At 70.0% G+C, this 18806-nt stretch overlaps 8 non-coding genes across 8 annotated transcripts; all 8 read left to right on the forward strand.

Annotated features, from left to right (window-relative positions):
• The first annotated feature begins 1650 nt into the window (after positions 1 to 1650).
• LOC149124028 (5S ribosomal RNA) lies at positions 1651 to 1769 on the forward strand. Its single transcript, XR_016215254.1, has one exon. It is a non-coding gene; the product is annotated as a 5S ribosomal RNA (ribosomal RNA).
• A 2346-nt stretch (positions 1770 to 4115) lies between these two features.
• On the forward strand, positions 4116 to 4234 carry LOC149124029 (5S ribosomal RNA). Its single transcript, XR_016215499.1, has one exon. It is a non-coding gene; the product is annotated as a 5S ribosomal RNA (ribosomal RNA).
• A 2310-nt stretch (positions 4235 to 6544) lies between these two features.
• On the forward strand, positions 6545 to 6663 carry LOC149124030 (5S ribosomal RNA). The gene has a single exon (XR_016215255.1). It is a non-coding gene; the product is annotated as a 5S ribosomal RNA (ribosomal RNA).
• A 2337-nt stretch (positions 6664 to 9000) lies between these two features.
• Positions 9001 to 9119, forward strand: LOC149124031 (5S ribosomal RNA). Its single transcript, XR_016215256.1, has one exon. It is a non-coding gene; the product is annotated as a 5S ribosomal RNA (ribosomal RNA).
• Positions 9120 to 11463: 2344 nt separating this feature from the next.
• Positions 11464 to 11582, forward strand: LOC149124032 (5S ribosomal RNA). The gene has a single exon (XR_016215257.1). It is a non-coding gene; the product is annotated as a 5S ribosomal RNA (ribosomal RNA).
• Positions 11583 to 13921: 2339 nt separating this feature from the next.
• Positions 13922 to 14040, forward strand: LOC149124033 (5S ribosomal RNA). Its single transcript, XR_016215258.1, has one exon. It is a non-coding gene; the product is annotated as a 5S ribosomal RNA (ribosomal RNA).
• Positions 14041 to 16387: 2347 nt separating this feature from the next.
• On the forward strand, positions 16388 to 16506 carry LOC149124034 (5S ribosomal RNA). The gene has a single exon (XR_016215259.1). It is a non-coding gene; the product is annotated as a 5S ribosomal RNA (ribosomal RNA).
• A 1815-nt stretch (positions 16507 to 18321) lies between these two features.
• On the forward strand, positions 18322 to 18440 carry LOC149124035 (5S ribosomal RNA). Its single transcript, XR_016215496.1, has one exon. It is a non-coding gene; the product is annotated as a 5S ribosomal RNA (ribosomal RNA).
• Positions 18441 to 18806: the final 366 nt, after the last annotated feature.

Genomic DNA, 18806 nt, shown 5'->3' on the forward strand with positions numbered 1-18806 from the left:
GGCCTGGGCCTGGGCATGGGCACGGGCACGGGCACGGGCACGGGCGGGCCGGCCAGCTGTCCCCGGCTGCCGCAGCCCCACCGCCAACCCCGGGGCCCACCCCGGGACACAGGCCACGCCCCGCGCCATCCAGCGCGCCCCCTCCAACCCCAAACCAGCGACTCACCGCCCACCAGGGCGCTCCCCTGCCGGCCGCCCCAACCCCGCAGCCCGCCGCACCAGCAGCTCCCGGCACCTGCACTCCCACCGCCCCTCCCGGGCTCCTGTCTCCCAGGGAGCCCAATGACTGTGACCACGACCACGACCACGACCACCGCCCGAAGACGACGCCAGGGCGCGGTTGCCCACCACTCAGGGCCCGGTGCCTCGCGCAGCCCAACCCGCGGGCCCTCTGCGCCACCTGGCCGTGCGGCGGCCACGCGCCACAGCCGCGGAAGCCCTCCAGAGCGCAAAGGAGGGACCCCACACCAAGCCTCGCAGGCAATACAGGCACCCTCTCCCTCTGTCTCTGACTTACACCAACACCTACACGTCTCTCTCTCTTTCTCTCTCTCTCTCTGTCTCTCTCTCCTCTCTCTGTCCCCCTCTCCCCCATCAGCCCTGACTCACACAGCATCCAAACGGGGCACCCTTTTGGCAGGCCAGGCAGAGACCCGCGGCCACAGGCTGCGTGCCCACAGGACCTCCCCGGGACAGAGGGTCCGTGGCAGACAGGCAGCACACAGCCTGTGGTCTCGAACTGGCTGCCGGGCTGGAGGGTGCGGGTCGCGCTGAAGCGCCCCACCCTCCCGTGAGGGAACGGGCGCTGAGGACGGAAATCCCTCTGTGCCACGAAGGGTGTCGGGGTGTGCGACTGTGTGCCCCTTGTGTAGGCGTGTGTGTGTGTGTGTGTGTGAGTGCCCACGCGAGCGTGCGGCGGGGGTGATTCCGTACGCTGCCGCCCTCCTTCCCGACCTGCTGCCCCACTTGGGCCCCCGTGACCGAGCGGGGACAAGGGTCCCCAGGCCCTCAGCTGTCCTCGCGGCGTGGGAGTGTGTGGAGGCGCGGCGGCCGTGCCGGGGGAGGGCGGGCGACCTGTGCGTCAGCGGTGGGGGGGCTGCTGGTGGCCGGGTAGGAGGGAAGGCCCGGGCCGCGGTGGTGTGGGGCGCCGAACCCCCTGGTGCCGGGACCCGCGAGCCGCGGGGCGCAGCCCTGGGCAGGCGTGGAGGCTGCCGGGCACGGCTGGCGTGTGGCTGGGCGATGGCGGCAGGCAGGGGATCCGGCCTAGAAAGAGAGAGTAGGAGTTCCCTGTGGCCAGCGGCAGCCGGAGGAGGTTGGCTCCCCTTGGCTTGGCGGCAGCGTGCCGACTGGGCGCCCGGTGCTGCAGGTCCTGGGCTGGGCAGGCGGAGGGCTGGAGTTCGGGCACTGGTGCAGGGCTAGGCGGAGGGCGGCTGAGGAGGAGGGGGGGGAGGAGGAGAAGAGAAGAGAAGAGAAAAGAGGGAGGAGGCGGAGGAGAAGCGGCAGCGGGAGCGGGAGCGGGAGTGGGAATGGGAATGGGAATGGGAGTGAGAGCGGGGAGCGGGCAGGAAGAGGAGGCGGCGGCGGCGGCGGCGGCGGCGGCGGCGGCTGTGCGGGCGCGCACTCAAGAGGGGCCTGGAGGCGGCCTCTGGCGTCTACGGCCATACCACCCTGAACGCGCCCGATCTCGTCTGATCTCGGAAGCTAAGCAGGGTCGGGCCTGGTTAGTACTTGGATGGGAGACCGCCTGGGAATACCGGGTGCTGTAGGCTTTTGCCCCGTGGCACCCTCCCCTTTTGCTCGCCTTTGGCTGGCTGCCTAGCCACGCCCCCATCCGCCAGCCCGCACGCCGGGACCCCTGTGACCCCCAACGCAGCTCCAGCAGGGGGCAGAAGCCCGACCCCTCCACCTGGCAGCCCCAGCCCGCCCGCGCCTCGGGCCTGGGCCTGGGCACGGGCACGGGCACGGGCACGGGCACGGGCACGGGCGGGCCGGCCAGCTGTCCCCGGCTGCCGCAGCCCCACCGCCAACCCCGGGGCCCACCCCGGGACACAGGCCACGCCCCGCGCCATCCAGCGCGCCCCCTCCAACCCCAAACCAGCGACTCACCGCCCGCCAGGGCGCTCCCCTGCCGGCCGCCCCAACCCCGCAGCCCGCCGCACCAGCAGCTCCCGGCACCTGCACTCCCACCGCCCCTCCCGGGCTCCTGTCTCCCAGGGAGCCCAATGACTGTGACCACGACCACGACCACGACCACCGCCCGAAGACGACGCCAGGGCGCGGTTGCCCACCACTCAGGGCCCGGTGCCTCGCGCAGCCCAACCCGCGGGCCCTCTGCGCCACCTGGCCGTGCGGCGGCCACGCGCCACAGCCGCGGAAGCCCTCCAGAGCGCAAAGGAGGGACCCCACACCAAGCCTCGCAGGCAATACAGGCACCCTCTCCCTCTGTCTCTGACTTACACCAACACCTACACGTCTCTCTCTCTTTCTCTCTCTCTCTCTGTCTCTCTCTCCTCTCTCTGTCCCCCTCTCCCCCATCAGCCCTGACTCACACAGCATCCAAACGGGGCACCCTTTTGGCAGGCCAGGCAGAGACCCGCGGCCACAGGCTGCGTGCCCACAGGACCTCCCCGGGACAGAGGGTCCGTGGCAGGCAGGCAGCACACAGCCTGTGGTCTCTGTGGGGAGCAACTCGGATTGGACTGAGTTACTGGAATTAAGACTTATTCTATGCATCTGCTCTCCCACAATATGGCGCTGGGAGAGGAGAAAACAGCTTCTATGCAGCTGCCTCTTGCCAACTTGAGTGATGACCTCCAGGAGCTGATCCTGCTCCTGATTGGAGGAGAGCAGCGTACTTGGCGTGTGGGCAGCCGAGTTGGGATTGGCGGAAGAGGACTATAAAGGAGGAGAGAGACAACATGCACCAGGAACATCTAAGGGGAACACCTGTGCAGCCCCCGAGAGAGCCGGCCGGCCGGCCGGCGGTGTGCCGCTCCCCCGCGGAAGTGGGGAATGTGGCAGGGGGAACCGCCCTTCCACGGAGGTGGAAGGGACGGTAGCCAACACGGGAAGAACCAGCAGCAAACCCGGGGAGGGCCGAGCAGACGAAAGAACAGTGCAGGGTCCTGTGTCGTTCCTCCATGAAGAGGGGGAGCGACAGTCTCGAACTGGCTGCCGGGCTGGAGGGTGCGGGTCGCGCTGAAGCGCCCCACCCTCCCGTGAGGGAACGGGCGCTGAGGACGGAAATCCCTCTGTGCCACGAAGGGTGTCGGGGTGTGCGACTGTGTGCCCCTTGTGTAGGCGTGTGTGTGTGTGTGTGTGTGTGTGTGAGTGCCCACGCGAGCGTGCGGCGGGGGTGATTCCGTGCGCTGCCGCCCTCCTTCCCGACCTGCTGCCCCACTTGGGCCCCCGTGACCGAGCGGGGACAAGGGTCCCCAGGCCCTCAGCTGTCCTCGTGGCGTGGGAGTGTGTGGAGGCGCGGCGGCCGTGCCGGGGGAGGGCGGGCGACCTGTGCGTCAGCGGTGGGGGGGCTGCTGGCGGCCGGGTAGGAGGGAAGGCCCGGGCCGCGGTGGTGTGGGGCGCCGAACCCCCTGGTGCCGGGACCCGCGAGCCGCGGGGCGCAGCCCTGGGCAGGCGTGGAGGCTGCCGGGCACGGCTGGCGTGTGGCTGGGCGATGGCGGCAGGCAGGGGATCCGGCCTAGAAAGAGAGAGTAGGAGTTCCCTGTGGCCAGCGGCAGCCGGAGGAGGTTGGCTCCCCTTGGCTTGGCGGCAGCGTGCCGACTGGGCGCCCGGTGCTGCAGGTCCTGGGCTGGGCAGGCGGAGGGCTGGAGTTCGGGCACTGGTGCAGGGCTAGGCGGAGGGCGGCTGAGGAGGAGGGGGGGGAGGAGGAGAAGAGAAGAGAAGAGAAAAGAGGGAGGAGGCGGAGGAGAAGCGGCAGCGGGAGCGGGAGCGGGAGCGGGAGCGGGAATGGGAATGGGAATGGGAATGGGAATGGGAGTGAGAGCGGGGAGCGGGGAGCGGGCAGGAGGAGGAGGAGGAGGAGGCGGCGGCGGCGGAGGCGGCGGCGGCGGCTGTGCGGGCGCGCACTCAAGAGGGGCCTGGAGGCGGCCTCTGGCGTCTATGGCCATACCACCCTGAACGCGCCCGATCTCGTCTGATCTCGGAAGCTAAGCAGGGTCGGGCCTGGTTAGTACTTGGATGGGAGACCGCCTGGGAATACCGGGTGCTGTAGGCTTTTGCCCCGCGGCACCCTCCCCTTTTGCTCGCCTTTGGCTGGCTGCCTAGCCACGCCCCCATCCGCCAGCCCGCACGCCGGGACCCCTGCGACCCCCAACGCAGCTCCAGCAGGGGGCAGAAGCCCGACCCCTCCACCTGGCAGCCCCAGCCCGCCCGCGCCTCGGGCCTGGGCCTGGGCACGGGCACGGGCACGGGCACGGGCACGGGCGGGCCGGCCAGCTGTCCCCGGCTGCCGCAGCCCCACCGCCAACCCCGGGGCCCACCCCGGGACACAGGCCACGCCCCGCGCCATCCAGCGCGCCCCCTCCAACCCCAAACCAGCGACTCACCGCCCGCCAGGGCGCTCCCCTGCCGGCCGCCCCAACCCCGCAGCCCGCCGCACCAGCAGCTCCCGGCACCTGCACTCCCACCGCCCCTCCCGGGCTCCTGTCTCCCAGGGAGCCCAATGACTGTGACCACGACCACGACCACGACCACCGCCCGAAGACGACGCCAGGGCGCGGTTGCCCACCACTCAGGGCCCGGTGCCTCGCGCAGCCCAACCCGCGGGCCCTCTGCGCCACCTGGCCGTGCGGCGGCCACGCGCCACAGCCGCGGAAGCCCTCCAGAGCGCAAAGGAGGGACCCCACACCAAGCCTCGCAGGCAATACAGGCACCCTCTCCCTCTGTCTCTGACTTACACCAACACCTACACGTCTCTCTCTCTTTCTCTCTCTCTCTCTGTCTCTCTCTCCTCTCTCTGTCCCCCTCTCCCCCATCAGCCCTGACTCACACAGCATCCAAACGGGGCACCCTTTTGGCAGGCCAGGCAGAGACCCGCGGCCACAGGCTGCGTGCCCACAGGACCTCCCCGGGACAGAGGGTCCGTGGCAGGCAGGCAGCACACAGCCTGTGGTCTCTGTGGGGAGCAACTCGGATTGGACTGAGTTACTGGAATTAAGACTTATTCTATGCATCTGCTCTCCCACAATATGGCGCTGGGAGAGGAGAAAACAGCTTCTATGCAGCTGCCTCTTGCCAACTTGAGTGATGACCTCCAGGAGCTGATCCTGCTCCTGATTGGAGGAGAGCAGCGTACTTGGCGTGTGGGCAGCCGAGTTGGGATTGGCGGAAGAGGACTATAAAGGAGGAGAGAGACAACATGCACCAGGAACATCTAAGGGGAACACCTGTGCAGCCCCCGAGAGAGCCGGCCGGCCGGCCGGCGGTGTGCCGCTCCCCCGCGGAAGTGGGGAATGTGGCAGGGGGAACCGCCCTTCCACGGAGGTGGAAGGGACGGTAGCCAACCCGGGAAGAACCAGCAGCAAACCCGGGGAGGGCCGAGCAGACGAAAGAACAGCGCAGGGTCCTGTGTCGTTCCTCCATGAAGAGGGGGAGCGACAGTCTCGAACTGGCTGCCGGGCTGGAGGGTGCGGGTCGCGCTGAAGCGCCCCACCCTCCCGTGAGGGAACGGGCGCTGAGGACGGAAATCCCTCTGTGCCACGAAGGGTGTCGGGGTGTGCGACTGTGTGCCCCTTGTGTAGGCGTGTGTGTGTGTGTGTGTGTGAGTGCCCACGCGAGCGTGCGGCGGGGGTGATTCCGTGCGCTGCCGCCCTCCTTCCCGACCTGCTGCCCCACTTGGGCCCCCGTGACCGAGCGGGGACAAGGGTCCCCAGGCCCTCAGCTGTCCTCGCGGCGTGGGAGTGTGTGGAGGCGCGGCGGCCGTGCCGGGGGAGGGCGGGCGACCTGTGCGTCAGCGGTGGGGGGGCTGCTGGCGGCCGGGTAGGAGGGAAGGCCCGGGCCGCGGTGGTGTGGGGCGCCGAACCCCCTGGTGCCGGGACCCGCGAGCCGCGGGGCGCAGCCCTGGGCAGGCGTGGAGGCTGCCGGGCACGGCTGACGTGTGGCTGGGCGATGGCGGCAGGCAGGGGATCCGGCCTAGAAAGAGAGAGTAGGAGTTCCCTGTGGCCAGCGGCAGCCGGAGGAGGTTGGCTCCCCTTGGCTTGGCGGCAGCGTGCCGACTGGGCGCCCGGTGCTGCAGGTCCTGGGCTGGGCAGGCGGAGGGCTGGAGTTCGGGCACTGGTGCAGGGCTAGGCGGAGGGCGGCTGAGGAGGGGGGGGGAGGAGGAGAAGAGAAGAGAAGAGAAAAGAAGGAGGAGGCGGAGGAGAAGCGGCAGCGGGAGCGGGAGCGGGAGTGGGAGCGTGAATGGGAATGGGAATGGGAATGGGAGTGAGAGCGGGGAGCGGGCAGGAGGAGGAGGAGGAGGAGGCGGCGGCGGCGGCGGCGGCTGTGCGGGCGCGCACTCAAGAGGGGCCTGGAGGCGGCCTCTGGCGTCTACGGCCATACCACCCTGAACGCGCCCGATCTCGTCTGATCTCGGAAGCTAAGCAGGGTCGGGCCTGGTTAGTACTTGGATGGGAGACCGCCTGGGAATACCGGGTGCTGTAGGCTTTTGCCCCGCGGCACCCTCCCCTTTTGCTCGCCTTTGGCTGGCTGCCTAGCCACGCCCCCATCCGCCAGCCCGCACGCCGGGACCCCTGCGACCCCCAACGCAGCTCCAGCAGGGGGCAGAAGCCCGACCCCTCCACCTGGCAGCCCCAGCCCGCCCGCGCCTCGGGCCTGGGCCTGGGCACGGGCACGGGCACGGGCACGGGCGGGCCGGCCAGCTGTCCCCGGCTGCCGCAGCCCCACCGCCAACCCCGGGGCCCACCCCGGGACACAGGCCACGCCCCGCGCCATCCAGCGCGCCCCCTCCAACCCCAAACCAGCGACTCACCGCCCGCCAGGGCGCTCCCCTGCCGGCCGCCCCAACCCCGCAGCCCGCCGCACCAGCAGCTCCCGGCACCTGCACTCCCACCGCCCCTCCCGGGCTCCTGTCTCCCAGGGAGCCCAATGACTGTGACCACGACCACGACCACGACCACCGCCCGAAGACGACGCCAGGGCGCGGTTGCCCACCACTCAGGGCCCGGTGCCTCGCGCAGCCCAACCCGCGGGCCCTCTGCGCCACCTGGCCGTGCGGCGGCCACGCGCCACAGCCGCGGAAGCCCTCCAGAGCGCAAAGGAGGGACCCCACACCAAGCCTCGCAGGCAATACAGGCACCCTCTCCCTCTGTCTCTGACTTACACCAACACCTACACGTCTCTCTCTCTTTCTCTCTCTCTCTCTGTCTCTCTCTCCTCTCTCTGTCCCCCTCTCCCCCATCAGCCCTGACTCACACAGCATCCAAACGGGGCACCCTTTTGGCAGGCCAGGCAGAGACCCGCGGCCACAGGCTGCGTGCCCACAGGACCTCCCCGGGACAGAGGGTCCGTGGCAGGCAGGCAGCACACAGCCTGTGGTCTCTGTGGGGAGCAACTCGGATTGGACTGAGTTACTGGAATTAAGACTTATTCTATGCATCTGCTCTCCCACAATATGGCGCTGGGAGAGGAGAAAACAGCTTCTATGCAGCTGCCTCTTGCCAACTTGAGTGATGACCTCCAGGAGCTGATCCTGCTCCTGATTGGAGGAGAGCAGCGTACTTGGCGTGTGGGCAGCCGAGTTGGGATTGGCGGAAGAGGACTATAAAGGAGGAGAGAGACAACATGCACCAGGAACATCTAAGGGGAACACCTGTGCAGCCCCCGAGAGAGCCGGCCGGCCGGCCGGCGGTGTGCCGCTCCCCCGCGGAAGTGGGGAATGTGGCAGGGGGAACCGCCCTTCCACGGAGGTGGAAGGGACGGTAGCCAACCCGGGAAGAACCAGCAGCAAACCCGGGGAGGGCCGAGCAGACGAAAGAACAGTGCAGGGTCCTGTGTCGTTCCTCCATGAAGAGGGGGAGCGACAGTCTCGAACTGGCTGCCGGGCTGGAGGGTGCGGGTCGCGCTGAAGCGCCCCACCCTCCCGTGAGGGAACGGGCGCTGAGGACGGAAATCCCTCTGTGCCACGAAGGGTGTCGGGGTGTGCGACTGTGTGCCCCTTGTGTAGGCGTGTGTGTGTGTGTGTGTGTGTGTGTGTGTGTGAGTGCCCACGCGAGCGTGCGGCGGGGGTGATTCCGTGCGCTGCCGCCCTCCTTCCCGACCTGCTGCCCCACTTGGGCCCCCGTGACCGAGCGGGGACAAGGGTCCCCAGGCCCTCAGCTGTCCTCGCGGCGTGGGAGTGTGTGGAGGCGCGGCGGCCGTGCCGGGGGAGGGCGGGCTACCTGTGCGTCAGCGGTGGGGGGGCTGCTGGCGGCCGGGTAGGAGGGAAGGCCCGGGCCGCGGTGGTGTGGGGCGCCGAACCCCCTGGTGCCGGGACCCGCGAGCCGCGGGGCGCAGCCCTGGGCAGGCGTGGAGGCTGCCGGGCACGGCTGGCGTGTGGCTGGGCGATGGCGGCAGGCAGGGGATCCGGCCTAGAAAGAGAGAGTAGGAGTTCCCTGTGGCCAGCGGCAGCCGGAGGAGGTTGGCTCCCCTTGGCTTGGCGGCAGCGTGCCGACTGGGCGCCCGGTGCTGCAGGTCCTGGGCTGGGCAGGCGGAGGGCTGGAGTTCGGGCACTGGTGCAGGGCTAGGCGGAGGGCGGCTGAGGAGGAGGGGGGGGAGGAGGAGAAGAGAAGAGAAGAGAAAAGAGGGAGGAGGCGGAGGAGAAGCGGCAGCGGGAGCGGGAGCGGGAGCGGGAGCGGGAATGGGAATGGGAATGGGAATGGGAATGGGAATGGGAGTGAGAGCGGGGAGCGGGGAGCGGGCAGGAGGAGGAGGAGGAGGCGGCGGCGGCGGCGGCGGCGGCTGTGCGGGCGCGCACTCAAGAGGGGCCTGGAGGCGGCCTCTGGCGTCTACGGCCATACCACCCTGAACGCGCCCGATCTCGTCTGATCTCGGAAGCTAAGCAGGGTCGGGCCTGGTTAGTACTTGGATGGGAGACCGCCTGGGAATACCGGGTGCTGTAGGCTTTTGCCCCGCGGCACCCTCCCCTTTTGCTCGCCTTTGGCTGGCTGCCTAGCCACGCCCCCATCCGCCAGCCCGCACGCCGGGACCCCTGCGACCCCCAACGCAGCTCCAGCAGGGGGCAGAAGCCCGACCCCTCCACCTGGCAGCCCCAGCCCGCCCGCGCCTCGGGCCTGGGCCTGGGCCTGGGCCTGGGCACGGGCACGGGCACGGGCACGGGCACGGGCACGGGCGGGCCGGCCAGCTGTCCCCGGCTGCCGCAGCCCCACCGCCAACCCCGGGGCCCACCCCGGGACACAGGCCACGCCCCGCGCCATCCAGCGCGCCCCCTCCAACCCCAAACCAGCGACTCACCGCCCGCCAGGGCGCTCCCCTGCCGGCCGCCCCAACCCCGCAGCCCGCCGCACCAGCAGCTCCCGGCACCTGCACTCCCACCGCCCCTCCCGGGCTCCTGTCTCCCAGGGAGCCCAATGACTGTGACCACGACCACGACCACGACCACCGCCCGAAGACGACGCCAGGGCGCGGTTGCCCACCACTCAGGGCCCGGTGCCTCGCGCAGCCCAACCCGCGGGCCCTCTGCGCCACCTGGCCGTGCGGCGGCCACGCGCCACAGCCGCGGAAGCCCTCCAGAGCGCAAAGGAGGGACCCCACACCAAGCCTCGCAGGCAATACAGGCACCCTCTCCCTCTGTCTCTGACTTACACCAACACCTACACGTCTCTCTCTCTTTCTCTCTCTCTCTCTGTCTCTCTCTCCTCTCTCTGTCCCCCTCTCCCCCATCAGCCCTGACTCACACAGCATCCAAACGGGGCACCCTTTTGGCAGGCCAGGCAGAGACCCGCGGCCACAGGCTGCGTGCCCACAGGACCTCCCCGGGACAGAGGGTCCGTGGCAGGCAGGCAGCACACAGCCTGTGGTCTCTGTGGGGAGCAACTCGGATTGGACTGAGTTACTGGAATTAAGACTTATTCTATGCATCTGCTCTCCCACAATATGGCGCTGGGAGAGGAGAAAACAGCTTCTATGCAGCTGCCTCTTGCCAACTTGAGTGATGACCTCCAGGAGCTGATCCTGCTCCTGATTGGAGGAGAGCAGCGTACTTGGCGTGTGGGCAGCCGAGTTGGGATTGGCGGAAGAGGACTATAAAGGAGGAGAGAGACAACATGCACCAGGAACATCTAAGGGGAACACCTGTGCAGCCCCCGAGAGAGCCGGCCGGCCGGCCGGCGGTGTGCCGCTCCCCCGCGGAAGTGGGGAATGTGGCAGGGGGAACCGCCCTTCCACGGAGGTGGAAGGGACGGTAGCCAACCCGGGAAGAACCAGCAGCAAACCCGGGGAGGGCCGAGCAGACGAAAGAACAGCGCAGGGTCCTGTGTCGTTCCTCCATGAAGAGGGGGAGCGACAGTCTCGAACTGGCTGCCGGGCTGGAGGGTGCGGGTCGCGCTGAAGCGCCCCACCCTCCCGTGAGGGAACGGGCGCTGAGGACGGAAATCCCTCTGTGCCACGAAGGGTGTCGGGGTGTGCGACTGTGTGCCCCTTGTGTAGGCGTGTGTGTGTGTGTGTGTGTGTGTGTGTGTGTGTGTGAGTGCCCACGCGAGCGTGCGGCGGGGGTGATTCCGTGCGCTGCCGCCCTCCTTCCCGACCTGCTGCCCCACTTGGGCCCCCGTGACCGAGCGGGGACAAGGGTCCCCAGGCCCTCAGCTGTCCTCGCGGCGTGGGAGTGTGTGGAGGCGCGGCGGCCGTGCCGGGGGAGGGCGGGCGACCTGTGCGTCAGCGGTGGGGGGGCTGCTGGCGGCCGGGTAGGAGGGAAGGCCCGGGCCGCGGTGGTGTGGGGCGCCGAACCCCCTGGTGCCGGGACCCGCGAGCCGCGGGGCGCAGCCCTGGGCAGGCGTGGAGGCTGCCGGGCACGGCTGACGTGTGGCTGGGCGATGGCGGCAGGCAGGGGATCCGGCCTAGAAAGAGAGAGTAGGAGTTCCCTGTGGCCAGCGGCAGCCGGAGGAGGTTGGCTCCCCTTGGCTTGGCGGCAGCGTGCCGACTGGGCGCCCGGTGCTGCAGGTCCTGGGCTGGGCAGGCGGAGGGCTGGAGTTCGGGCACTGGTGCAGGGCTAGGCGGAGGGCGGCTGAGGAGGGGGGGGGAGGAGGAGAAGAGAAGAGAAGAGAAAAGAGGGAGGAGGCGGAAGAGAAGCGGCAGCGGGAGCGGGAGCGGGAGTGGGAGCGTGAATGGGAATGGGAATGGGAATGGGAGTGAGAGCGGGGAGCGGGCAGGAGGAGGAGGAGGAGGAGGCGGCGGCGGCGGCGGCGGCTGTGCGGGCGCGCACTCAAGAGGGGCCTGGAGGCGGCCTCTGGCGTCTACGGCCATACCACCCTGAACGCGCCCGATCTCGTCTGATCTCGGAAGCTAAGCAGGGTCGGGCCTGGTTAGTACTTGGATGGGAGACCGCCTGGGAATACCGGGTGCTGTAGGCTTTTGCCCCGCGGCACCCTCCCCTTTTGCTCGCCTTTGGCTGGCTGCCTAGCCACGCCCCCATCCGCCAGCCCGCACGCCGGGACCCCTGCGACCCCCAACGCAGCTCCAGCAGGGGGCAGAAGCCCGACCCCTCCACCTGGCAGCCCCAGCCCGCCCGCGCCTCGGGCCTGGGCCTGGGCACGGGCACGGGCACGGGCACGGGCACGGGCGGGCCGGCCAGCTGTCCCCGGCTGCCGCAGCCCCACCGCCAACCCCGGGGCCCACCCCGGGACACAGGCCACGCCCCGCGCCATCCAGCGCGCCCCCTCCAACCCCAAACCAGCGACTCACCGCCCGCCAGGGCGCTCCCCTGCCGGCCGCCCCAACCCCGCAGCCCGCCGCACCAGCAGCTCCCGGCACCTGCACTCCCACCGCCCCTCCCGGGCTCCTGTCTCCCAGGGAGCCCAATGACTGTGACCACGACCACGACCACGACCACCGCCCGAAGACGACGCCAGGGCGCGGTTGCCCACCACTCAGGGCCCGGTGCCTCGCGCAGCCCAACCCGCGGGCCCTCTGCGCCACCTGGCCGTGCGGCGGCCACGCGCCACAGCCGCGGAAGCCCTCCAGAGCGCAAAGGAGGGACCCCACACCAAGCCTCGCAGGCAATACAGGCACCCTCTCCCTCTGTCTCTGACTTACACCAACACCTACACGTCTCTCTCTCTTTCTCTCTCTCTCTCTGTCTCTCTCCTCTCTCTGTCCCCCTCTCCCCCATCAGCCCTGACTCACACAGCATCCAAACGGGGCACCCTTTTGGCAGGCCAGGCAGAGACCCGCGGCCACAGGCTGCGTGCCCACAGGACCTCCCCGGGACAGAGGGTCCGTGGCAGGCAGGCAGCACACAGCCTGTGGTCTCTGTGGGGAGCAACTCGGATTGGACTGAGTTACTGGAATTAAGACTTATTCTATGCATCTGCTCTCCCACAATATGGCGCTGGGAGAGGAGAAAACAGCTTCTATGCAGCTGCCTCTTGCCAACTTGAGTGATGACCTCCAGGAGCTGATCCTGCTCCTGATTGGAGGAGAGCAGCGTACTTGGCGTGTGGGCAGCCGAGTTGGGATTGGCGGAAGAGGACTATAAAGGAGGAGAGAGACAACATGCACCAGGAACATCTAAGGGGAACACCTGTGCAGCCCCCGAGAGAGCCGGCCGGCCGGCCGGCGGTGTGCCGCTCCCCCGCGGAAGTGGGGAATGTGGCAGGGGGAACCGCCCTTCCACGGAGGTGGAAGGGACGGTAGCCAACCCGGGAAGAACCAGCAGCAAACCCGGGGAGGGCCGAGCAGACGAAAGAACAGTGCAGGGTCCTGTGTCGTTCCTCCATGAAGAGGGGGAGCGACAGTCTCGAACTGGCTGCCGGGCTGGAGGGTGCGGGTCGCGCTGAAGCGCCCCACCCTCCCGTGAGGGAACGGGCGCTGAGGACGGAAATCCCTCTGTGCCACGAAGGGTGTCGGGGTGTGCGACTGTGTGCCCCTTGTGTAGGCGTGTGTGTGTGTGTGTGTGTGTGTGTGTGTGTGTGTGAGTGCCCACGCGAGCGTGCGGCGGGGGTGATTCCGTGCGCTGCCGCCCTCCTTCCCGACCTGCTGCCCCACTTGGGCCCCCGTGACCGAGCGGGGACAAGGGTCCCCAGGCCCTCAGCTGTCCTCGCGGCGTGGGAGTGTGTGGAGGCGCGGCGGCCGTGCCGGGGGAGGGCGGGCGACCTGTGCGTCAGCGGTGGGGGGGCTGCTGGCGGCCGGGTAGGAGGGAAGGCCCGGGCCGCGGTGGTGTGGGGCGCCGAACCCCCTGGTGCCGGGACCCGCGAGCCGCGGGGCGCAGCCCTGGGCAGGCGTGGAGGCTGCCGGGCACGGCTGGCGTGTGGCTGGGCGATGGCGGCAGGCAGGGGATCCGGCCTAGAAAGAGAGAGTAGGAGTTCCCTGTGGCCAGCGGCAGCCGGAGGAGGTTGGCTCCCCTTGGCTTGGCGGCAGCGTGCCGACTGGGCGCCCGGTGCTGCAGGTCCTGGGCTGGGCAGGCGGAGGGCTGGAGTTCGGGCACTGGTGCAGGGCTAGGCGGAGGGCGGCTGAGGAGGAGGGGGGGGAGGAGGAGAAGAGAAGAGAAGAGAAAAGAGGGAGGAGGCGGAGGAGAAGCGGCAGCGGGAGCAGGAGCGGGAGCGGGAGCGGGAATGGGAATGGGAATGGGAATGGGAATGGGAGTGAGAGCGGGGAGCGGGGAGCGGGCAGGAGGAGGAGGAGGAGGCGGCGGCGGCGGCGGCGGCGGCTGTGCGGGCGCGCACTCAAGAGGGGCCTGGAGGCGGCCTCTGGCGTCTACGGCCATACCACCCTGAACGCGCCCGATCTCGTCTGATCTCGGAAGCTAAGCAGGGTCGGGCCTGGTTAGTACTTGGATGGGAGACCGCCTGGGAATACCGGGTGCTGTAGGCTTTTGCCCCGCGGCACCCTCCCCTTTTGCTCGCCTTTGGCTGGCTGCCTAGCCACGCCCCCATCCGCCAGCCCGCACGCCGGGACCCCTGCGACCCCCAACGCAGCTCCAGCAGGGGGCAGAAGCCCGACCCCTCCACCTGGCAGCCCCAGCCCGCCCGCGCCTCGGGCCTGGGCCTGGGCCTGGGCCTGGGCACGGGCACGGGCACGGGCACGGGCACGGGCACGGGCGGGCCGGCCAGCTGTCCCCGGCTGCCGCAGCCCCACCGCCAACCCCGGGGCCCACCCCGGGACACAGGCCACGCCCCGCGCCATCCAGCGCGCCCCCTCCAACCCCAAACCAGCGACTCACCGCCCGCCAGGGCGCTCCCCTGCCGGCCGCCCCAACCCCGCAGCCCGCCGCACCAGCAGCTCCCGGCACCTGCACTCCCACCGCCCCTCCCGGGCTCCTGTCTCCCAGGGAGCCCAATGACTGTGACCACGACCACGACCACGACCACCGCCCGAAGACGACGCCAGGGCGCGGTTGCCCACCACTCAGGGCCCGGTGCCTCGCGCAGCCCAACCCGCGGGCCCTCTGCGCCACCTGGCCGTGCGGCGGCCACGCGCCACAGCCGCGGAAGCCCTCCAGAGCGCAAAGGAGGGACCCCACACCAAGCCTCGCAGGCAATACAGGCACCCTCTCCCTCTGTCTCTGACTTACACCAACACCTACACGTCTCTCTCTCTTTCTCTCTCTCTCTCTGTCTCTCTCTCCTCTCTCTGTCCCCCTCTCCCCCATCAGCCCTGACTCACACAGCATCCAAACGGGGCACCCTTTTGGCAGGCCAGGCAGAGACCCGCGGCCACAGGCTGCGTGCCCACAGGACCTCCCCGGGACAGAGGGTCCGTGGCAGGCAGGCAGCACACAGCCTGTGGTCTCTGTGGGGAGCAACTCGGATTGGACTGAGTTACTGGAATTAAGACTTATTCTATGCATCTGCTCTCCCACAATATGGCGCTGGGAGAGGAGAAAACAGCTTCTATGCAGCTGCCTCTTGCCAACTTGAGTGATGACCTCCAGGAGCTGATCCTGCTCCTGATTGGAGGAGAGCAGCGTACTTGGCGTGTGGGCAGCCGAGTTGGGATTGGCGGAAGAGGACTATAAAGGAGGAGAGAGACAACATGCACCAGGAACATCTAAGGGGAACACCTGTGCAGCCCCCGAGAGAGCCGGCCGGCCGGCCGGCGGTGTGCCGCTCCCCCGCGGAAGTGGGGAATGTGGCAGGGGGAACCGCCCTTCCACGGAGGTGGAAGGGACGGTAGCCAACCCGGGAAGAACCAGCAGCAAACCCGGGGAGGGCCGAGCAGACGAAAGAACAGCGCAGGGTCCTGTGTCGTTCCTCCATGAAGAGGGGGAGCGACAGTCTCGAACTGGCTGCCGGGCTGGAGGGTGCGGGTCGCGCTGAAGCGCCCCACCCTCCCGTGAGGGAACGGGCGCTGAGGACGGAAATCCCTCTGTGCCACGAAGGGTGTCGGGGTGTGCGACTGTGTGCCCCTTGTGTAGGCGTGTGTGTGTGTGTGTGTGTGTGTGAGTGCCCACGCGAGCGTGCGGCGGGGGTGATTCCGTGCGCTGCCGCCCTCCTTCCCGACCTGCTGCCCCACTTGGGCCCCCGTGACCGAGCGGGGACAAGGGTCCCCAGGCCCTCAGCTGTCCTCGCGGCGTGGGAGTGTGTGGAGGCGCGGCGGCCGTGCCGGGGGAGGGCGGGCGACCTGTGCGTCAGCGGTGGGGGGGCTGCTGGCGGCCGGGTAGGAGGGAAGGCCCGGGCCGCGGTGGTGTGGGGCGCCGAACCCCCTGGTGCCGGGACCCGCGAGCCGCGGGGCGCAGCCCTGGGCAGGCGTGGAGGCTGCCGGGCACGGCTGGCGTGTGGCTGGGCGATGGCGGCAGGCAGGGGATCCGGCCTAGAAAGAGAGAGTAGGAGTTCCCTGTGGCCAGCGGCAGCCGGAGGAGGTTGGCTCCCCTTGGCTTGGCGGCAGCGTGCCGACTGGGCGCCCGGTGCTGCAGGTCCTGGGCTGGGCAGGCGGAGGGCTGGAGTTCGGGCACTGGTGCAGGGCTAGGCGGAGGGCGGCTGAGGAGGAGGGGGGGGGAGGAGGAGAAGAGAAGAGAAGAGAAAAGAGGGAGGAGGCGGAGGAGAAGCGGCAGCGGGAGCGGGAGCGGGAGCGGGAATGGGAATGGGAATGGGAATGGGAATGGGAGTGAGAGCGGGGAGCGGGCAGGAGGAGGAGGAGGAGGAGGCGGCGGCGGCGGCGGCGGCGGCGGCGGCGGCTGTGCGGGCGCGCACTCAAGAGGGGCCTGGAGGCGGCCTCTGGCGTCTACGGCCATACCACCCTGAACGCGCCCGATCTCGTCTGATCTCGGAAGCTAAGCAGGGTCGGGCCTGGTTAGTACTTGGATGGGAGACCGCCTGGGAATACCGGGTGCTGTAGGCTTTTGCCCCGCGGCACCCTCCCCTTTTGCTCGCCTTTGGCTGGCTGCCTAGCCACGCCCCCATCCGCCAGCCCGCACGCCGGGACCCCTGCGACCCCCAACGCAGCTCCAGCAGGGGGCAGAAGCCCGACCCCTCCACCTGGCAGCCCCAGCCCGCCCGCGCCTCGGGCCTGGGCCTGGGCACGGGCACGGGCACGGGCACGGGCGGGCCGGCCAGCTGTCCCCGGCTGCCGCAGCCCCACCGCCAACCCCGGGGCCCACCCCGGGACACAGGCCACGCCCCGCGCCATCCAGCGCGCCCCCTCCAACCCCAAACCAGCGACTCACCGCCCGCCAGGGCGCTCCCCTGCCGGCCGCCCCAACCCCGCAGCCCGCCGCACCAGCAGCTCCCGGCACCTGCACTCCCACCGCCCCTCCCGGGCTCCTGTCTCCCAGGGAGCCCAATGACTGTGACCACGACCACGACCACGACCACCGCCCGAAGACGACGCCAGGGCGCGGTTGCCCACCACTCAGGGCCCGGTGCCTCGCGCAGCCCAACCCGCGGGCCCTCTGCGCCACCTGGCCGTGCGGCGGCCACGCGCCACAGCCGCGGAAGCCCTCCAGAGCGCAAAGGAGGGACCCCACACCAAGCCTCGCAGGCAATACAGGCACCCTCTCCCTCTGTCTCTGACTTACACCAACACCTACACGTCTCTCTCTCTTTCTCTCTCTCTCTCTGTCTCTCTCTCCTCTCTCTGTCCCCCTCTCCCCCATCAGCCCTGACTCACACAGCATCCAAACGGGGCACCCTTTTGGCAGGCCAGGCAGAGACCCGCGGCCACAGGCTGCGTGCCCACAGGACCTCCCCGGGACAGAGGGTCCGTGGCAGGCAGGCAGCACACAGCCTGTGGTCTCGAACTGGCTGCCGGGCTGGAGGGTGCGGGTCGCGCTGAAGCGCCCCACCCTCCCGTGAGGGAACGGGCGCTGAGGACGGAAATCCCTCTGTGCCACGAAGGGTGTCGGGGTGTGCGACTGTGTGCCCCTTGTGTAGGCGTGTGTGTGTGTGTGTGTGTGTGTGTGAGTGCCCACGCGAGCGTGCGGCGGGGGTGATTCCGTGCGCTGCCGCCCTCCTTCCCGACCTGCTGCCCCACTTGGGCCCCCGTGACCGAGCGGGGACAAGGGTCCCCAGGCCCTCAGCTGTCCTCGCGGCGTGGGAGTGTGTGGAGGCGCGGTGGCCGTGCCGGGGGAGGGCGGGCGACCTGTGCGTCAGCGGTGGGGGGGCTGCTGGCGGCCGGGTAGGAGGGAAGGCCCGGGCCGCGGTGGTGTGGGGCGCCGAACCCCCTGGTGCCGGGACCCGCGAGCCGCGGGGCGCAGCCCTGGGCAGGCGTGGAGGCTGCCGGGCACGGCTGGCGTGTGGCTGGGCGATGGCGGCAGGCAGGGGATCCGGCCTAGAAAGAGAGAGTAGGAGTTCCCTGTGGCCAGCGGCAGCCGGAGGAGGTTGGCTCCCCTTGGCTTGGCGGCAGCGTGCCGACTGGGCGCCCGGTGCTGCAGGTCCTGGGCTGGGCAGGCGGAGGGCTGGAGTTCGGGCACTGGTGCAGGGCTAGGCGGAGGGCGGCTGAGGAGGAGGGGGGGGAGGAGGAGAAGAGAAGAGAAGAGAAAAGAGGGAGGAGGCGGAGGAGAAGCGGCAGCGGGAGCGGGAGCGGGAGTGGGAATGGGAATGGGAATGGGAGTGAGAGCGGGGAGCGGGCAGGAAGAGGAGGCGGCGGCGGCGGCGGCGGCGGCGGCGGCGGCTGTGCGGGCGCGCACTCAAGAGGGGCCTGGAGGCGGCCTCTGGCGTCTACGGCCATACCACCCTGAACGCGCCCGATCTCGTCTGATCTCGGAAGCTAAGCAGGGTCGGGCCTGGTTAGTACTTGGATGGGAGACCGCCTGGGAATACCAGGTGCTGTAGGCTTTTGCCCCGCGGCACCCTCCCCTTTTGCTCGCCTTTGGCTGGCTGCCTAGCCACGCCCCCATCCGCCAGCCCGCACGCCGGGACCCCTGCGACCCCCAACGCAGCTCCAGCAGGGGGCAGAAGCCCGACCCCTCCACCTGGCAGCCCCAGCCCGCCCGCGCCTCGGGCCTGGGCCTGGGCACGGGCACGGGCACGGGCACGGGCGGGCCGGCCAGCTGTCCCCGGCTGCCGCAGCCCCACCGCCAACCCCGGGGCCCACCCCGGGACACAGGCCACGCCCCGCGCCATCCAGCGCGCCCCCTCCAACCCCAAACCAGCGACTCACCGCCCGCCAGGGCGCTCCCCTGCCGGCCGCCCCAACCCCGC

The sequence above is a fragment of the Oryctolagus cuniculus genome, chromosome 10, assembly GCF_051225735.1.
Source record: "Oryctolagus cuniculus isolate XC-2025 breed Fujian yellow rabbit chromosome 10, ASM5122573v1, whole genome shotgun sequence".
NCBI classification, from domain to species: domain Eukaryota; kingdom Metazoa; phylum Chordata; class Mammalia; order Lagomorpha; family Leporidae; genus Oryctolagus; species Oryctolagus cuniculus.